The 5,821-nt window shown below is 46.2% G+C and overlaps 1 pseudogene; it reads left to right on the top strand.

The window, feature by feature from the left end:
- Positions 1–2,391: 2,391 nt before the first annotated feature.
- LOC133891061 (glucan endo-1,3-beta-glucosidase 13-like) lies at positions 2,392–4,993 on the top strand (annotated as a pseudogene).
- Positions 4,994–5,821: the final 828 nt, after the last annotated feature.

Genomic DNA, 5,821 nt, shown 5'->3' on the forward strand with positions numbered 1-5,821 from the left:
GACGGCTAGTCACGCTTTGAGAAGCATGCTAGGGTTTCGCGGTTTGATCTCAAAATCGTCAGAGGACTAGAGGAGTACGTTGCGCCATCACGAAGGTTGCGTCGAGATGAAGCTAAGTCATAAAGGTGTCACGGTTGTCCGATAAATAGAGAAGAAAATGGACTAAAATGTCTTCAATGGTAGGTAGAAGTGTACTACAAGAGAAAGGTATTTCGGAAAAAAGCTAGGAGGACTATAAATAGAGAGGTAGGGCTATGAGAGAGGTTGAACTAGCCATTTGAGCCCCTTGTGCCACCCATCCATATGAGAGCAATATGCTAGAGTTTTAGTAGAGAGCAGGATAATGTTTAGCCTATGTAATAGGTGAGAGCTTTGAGAGAAAAATCTTTGTAATTCATCTAAAATAGGGCTGACCTCTTTAAGTAATAAAGTTTATTTTGTTCCATATGCTTGAATTCCCCTCATTCTAGTTTCCCTCTCTTGGTTCTCTTGCCTTGTGTGCAAGTTTTTCCTTTCCAGTTTTGATTTTCGTTTTGGTTTTTGGGCTAAAATTTCAGCATCTTGTGTTGGGGTGTTAAATTCCCTTGCGTCTAGATAATCAACTTGAAGAGTTTCGTTGGTCGGTGTTTATCTTTTCTTGTTTCTTTGCTAGTTATGATCTTTTGAATGCTAAGATACAATGATTGGTCTTAAATAGAACCTATGATTCATATATCATTCGCGGAGTTGTATTGCTTTGATTTTTTTTGTTAAACTTTTTCTTGATTTTTGCTTCTACTTGAGTTTTGAAGTGCGCTGGGTGATCTAAATAAGAGAAGCCCATTGATTTTTTTAAAAAAAATATTGAGACGCTATTCACTTCCCCCCCCCCCTCCCCCCCTAATCACCACTTTCGATCCTACACAATCCCTTGCTTGAAACATGAAAAAACACAATTTTAAATGCTCTTGGCATGCATACATTCTTTGGTTGCAAAGTTTGGACTTCAATTAAAGTTTGTTGGAAGGGAAATACCTCATGTACAACCACGTTACAACCAGGTAATAACTGTCTGTTTGCTTGGGCATACGAGCGCAAGCCTTCATTGGATCATCCAGGATGAGGCTTTATCCCTGTGTTTGGTTGATTGGATCAAACCAAACCATCCCGAACGGAGTGGTACCGGTTCCTAGCATATTTCAGCCAGATCCTGAATGAGCTGGTGTGCCAAAATTGGTCGCACCACGCCGTCCAGGACCAAGTCGTCCCGCTGTGAACTCCAGCTCTAATTTCCCTTTTCCAACTTCTTTATTCAAAATAGTAGTCTTTTGTTGCTCTAAAAATTTTAAAACTTTCCATACATGTTTCATAATCCATGTGCAACCTATTTTAATTAGGTTCATCTAAAAAAACGTGTGTAGAATTTAAACTAAAATTCTTCAAAAAAGACTAATTTTATAACTTCTAATAGTTTTTAGGCCTCAAATAAATTCCCAAAAATCTAGAAAAATTCACTAATATTCTACTTATGTGATGAACTAATTTGTAAAATTATTTACAGCCTTAGTTTATACGGTGAAAAAGTGAGTTCCTTTGTAATACTCCATTTATATGCATTTTCATCATTTCATATGATATTCTTCTTTTAATTTAATTTAATGTGACCACTCAACAAGTTCAGGCAACAAAACAAAACCTTGTACCAAGTCATCATATTTTATATAACTAACCAAACAGAAACATATATTATCATATACAGCTAACCAAACATCAGACATGTACCACTCATCCAAGATCAACCCATCCAGCTGAACCATCCTATATAGGATTATCTCTCATACGAGCAACCAAACATTATCTAAGTGACTAAACACCACAATGATTCAAGCTATCGGGTCTCCTGACTGTAACACAGTTGTACAAATGGGCTGAAAGTATAACAAAATAACATAAATATTATCTAGACGGTATTAGTGCATAAGGGAAAATATCACAATGAAACATCCTTGTTTACATCAATGGACAAATATTTGAAAACCTATACTCCTAATGACATGAAAAAAATATAGTAAATTAGAGGGAGTATATATACCGAGTACTTAGAAAGAAAGAAAAACTCAGGATTGAGATTCTACACTTGGAATAATTCTACAGAAATATAGGGAAAATCACAGGAATTTAAAGAGATACACAAAGGAAAGTTCCACGAGGTCTAACCTCTGGTTAGATTTGCTTCAAAATTTCTATGGATCCAAGCATTCGAAAGGGTCACAAAGGAATTTTCTCTATATGATTATAATCTTACACACACACAAAAAAAAAATGCTTTTTTTCAATAGGGGCTGGAAGGAGACAAACAAACAGTTTATAAAGACCTTCCATTTATAATGACCTCCCATTTACACCACCTTGACCTTGTTTCTGGCTGTTCAAACTCCCAAGCACCCTTGTTGCTCAGTGCTCACCTTGTCTTGCTCTTTCGGCCCCTCGCCAGTGCGGGGGATGGCGCTGAGCCGCCTCCAAGTCGTCCTCCTCGGTGCCACATTGCCTCTACTCTTCTTCTCCTCTGCAGGTAATCGCGTGCGGTTCGCAAAGACTGCTAGCTGCTCTGGAAATGATGGAGAGTTTCAGGTGCGGTTTAGTGATAATTGTTTTTCTTTCTTGTGTACATTGTAGAGGCCGGCAAGGTGGGAGTGAACTACGGCAGGGTGGCGAACGACCTGTCGACCTGCCGGACCCGGCGTCGGTGGTGCAGCTGCTGAAGCGGAACGGCATCACCATGGTGAGGCTGTACGACACCGACCCAAAGGTGCTCACGGCCCTGGCCAACACTGGAATCAAGGTGATGGTGATGCTACCTAACGAGAACCTGGCCGCCGCGGCCGCAGACCCGTCGTACGCGCTCCAGTGGGCGCGGAGCAACGTGGCGGCGTACTACCCCGCCACGCAGATCGATGCCGTCGCAGTGGGGAACGAGGTGTTCGACTCGAGCCCCGACTTGACGCAGCAGCTTGTCCCGGCAATGACCAACGTGCAGGCGGCGCTGGCGAAGCTGGGGCTAGACGCCGCCGTGAAGGTGTCCACGCCGATTGCGTTCACCGCACTCAAAGACACATTCCCGCCATCCTCAGGCAGGTTCCGGGAGGACATCGCGCAGTCGGTGATGAAGCCCATGCTCGATTTCCTCCAGCGAACCGACTCCTACCTCTCGATCAATCCCTACCCGTTCTTCGCCTACGCCGATCAGCCAGACAAAATCTCCCTCGACTACGCCCTGGGGAACTCCAACCCCGGCGTGCGCGACGACAACACCGGCCTCGTGTACTACAGCCTCCTGGATGCCATGCTGGACGCCACGTACTTTGCGATGGATAAGTTGGGACAAACGGAATCTCTCAATGTCAGGTGACTAAAAATCTCAAATCTCCCAATCGATCCTCTCCACCACACGATCTTACCTCTTGAATCCGTGCTATTTCCTGCTCGTCTCCGACGCCCGGCCGCCGCCACCCGCCACGGGGCAGGGGGATTAGGATGACCGGATCTCCAGCCAATGTTCCATATGGATGACTGAAATTAATCTTATTTTCAGGCAATCGATAGGGAGTCACTCCCACAAATTGTATGTTACAGAGACCGGGTTGCCATCGGGAGGAAAACTTAAACACAGGAAGCCGCCACACAGAGGCGGGAGGCGTTTGGAGGCCGGGGATGGATCCCAGGCGGCCTCGGTAGCCAATGCTCAAGCATACAACAATAACGTCATCAATCGCGTGCTGTCCGGCAAAACGGGCACCCCGCACCGCCCCCACGCCGACATGGACGTCTACATCTTCGCCCTTTTCAACGAGAACCAGAAGGGTGAAGGACCAGACGACATCGAGAAAAACTTCGGCCTATTCTATCCGAACGAGACGAAGGTGTACGAGTTCGACTTCCACGGCGGCGGCGCGTTGACGGAGAGCTGGTGCGTGGCGAATGAGGCGGTCGGGGACGCGAAGCTGCAGGCGGCGCTGGACTATGCCTGCGGTCACGGCGCGGACTGCAGCGCCATCCAGCCCGGCGCGCCGTGCTTCGAGCCCAACACCAAGGTCGCGCACGCCTCCTATGCGTTCAACAGCTACTACCAGCGCAACGGCCGGGCAAACGGGACCTGCGACTTCGCCGGCGCAGCTTACGTCGTCTACCACGAACCAGCGGGTGAGTTCTCCTGACTTCTCTCACACGTTTTTCAGTCCAATTGCCTCACTTTGTACTATGCTAAGCCTGCGTGCTGCTAAATGGTGATCTCATCATCCCACTAGGTGTTTGGTGCATTATTTACCGATACAGGCACCTGTGACCCGAATGTCAGCTGGTGCGTGGCGAACGAGGAGGTCGGGGACGATCGGCTGCAGGAAGCTTTGGACTATGCCTGCCAAAACGGCGCGGATTGCAGCGCCATCCAGCCCGGCGGGGAGTGCTTCGAGCCCAACACCAAGGTCGCGCACGCCTCGTACGTGTTCAACAGCTACTACCAGCGCAACGGCCGGGGCCGCGGGACATGCGACTTCGCCGGTGCTGCCTCCGTCGTCTACCAGAGGCCAAGTAAGCTAATTCACCCTTGGATCGTTTCATGTCGCCGTAGCTCTTGTCTTATAACTCTGTATGACATAAATCTTACTGTTGTTTGTTCCACTGTTTACTGCAGAGTACGGAAACTGCGTTCTCCCATCAAAGGCTGGGATTCAACTTGAAGAAACAACAGCAAAGTCTGAAGGCTATGCTGCCATCTGATCAGCGTATATGATATTTGTAGGGATAAACCCATATGATCCTCCACTTTAAAGCGAAGTCAAGATCTACAGAAGTAGATAATATAAAATAAAGCCTGGCACCGGCAAATAGGTTGCTTCTGCTGCATATGCGTCGAGACCAATAGAGTCAGCTGGCAATACAACTCGCTGCCTCTTACTTTCTTTTTTGAAGAAACAACTGCCAAGTATGAAGGCTATGCTGCCATCTGTTCAGTACACGGGATAAATCCACGTGACATGATTGTTAACTTGTATGCTTAGGGGATAAGCATTGGCCTTATCGCTTGTTCACACTATCCCTCTTGTTCACATTATATTGTCCCTTAGGAACGCTCTAAGTTTATGATAGGATAACGCTCAATTGCGGTTGCAGATGTTATCCGGATGTAGGGGTTGGAACGATTTTTTTATGAGTTTTACTATTTATCTGCTGACAGATTTCTTATACCAAAATCAGTCTAATTTGTGACCGCATGATTTTCTTTGATATGTGTGCTAAGATGATTGGGGTGTTTGGCTTTTTTGGTTCTGGGTTTTGGTCCTGCGCTCCGACCCGTTAAATTGGCTGGAGAGCCGGATCGATTTTAAAATTGCTTCTTTATATCTCGGTTTTAGCACCCCTTTCTCGGACATATCTATCTCTAGCTCACCCTCGCACACACACTCTCTCTCCTTTTATCCTTTTCCTTCGCTTCCTGCAACCTCATAGCTCTGAGGGAGAGGCAACATAGTTCTGTGTCTTGATCTCTCTCGCTGCACACCGTATTCCTTTCTATAAGCGGCGGGTTCAAGGTTCGATTCAAGCGCTTATCCTTGTTCTGGTTCCTGGCTATATCAGTTGCTTTATGATTTTGTTCATTCTCATGTTGTTTTTTCGATTGCATTATGTTAGGGTTTGGTTTTTTTTGGGGTGGGTGGGGGGGGGGGAGTCGATAACTGTGCTGAGAAATCAAGGGTGCTCTGCTGCTTTAGGTGAGTTGAAATGCATCATGCGCTGTGTGTTCTAAGATTATATGTTCATGTGCATTTTATTTGATTTCTACGTG

The sequence above is a fragment of the Phragmites australis genome, chromosome 14 (assembly GCF_958298935.1).
Source record: "Phragmites australis chromosome 14, lpPhrAust1.1, whole genome shotgun sequence".
NCBI lineage: Eukaryota > Viridiplantae > Streptophyta > Magnoliopsida > Poales > Poaceae > Phragmites > Phragmites australis.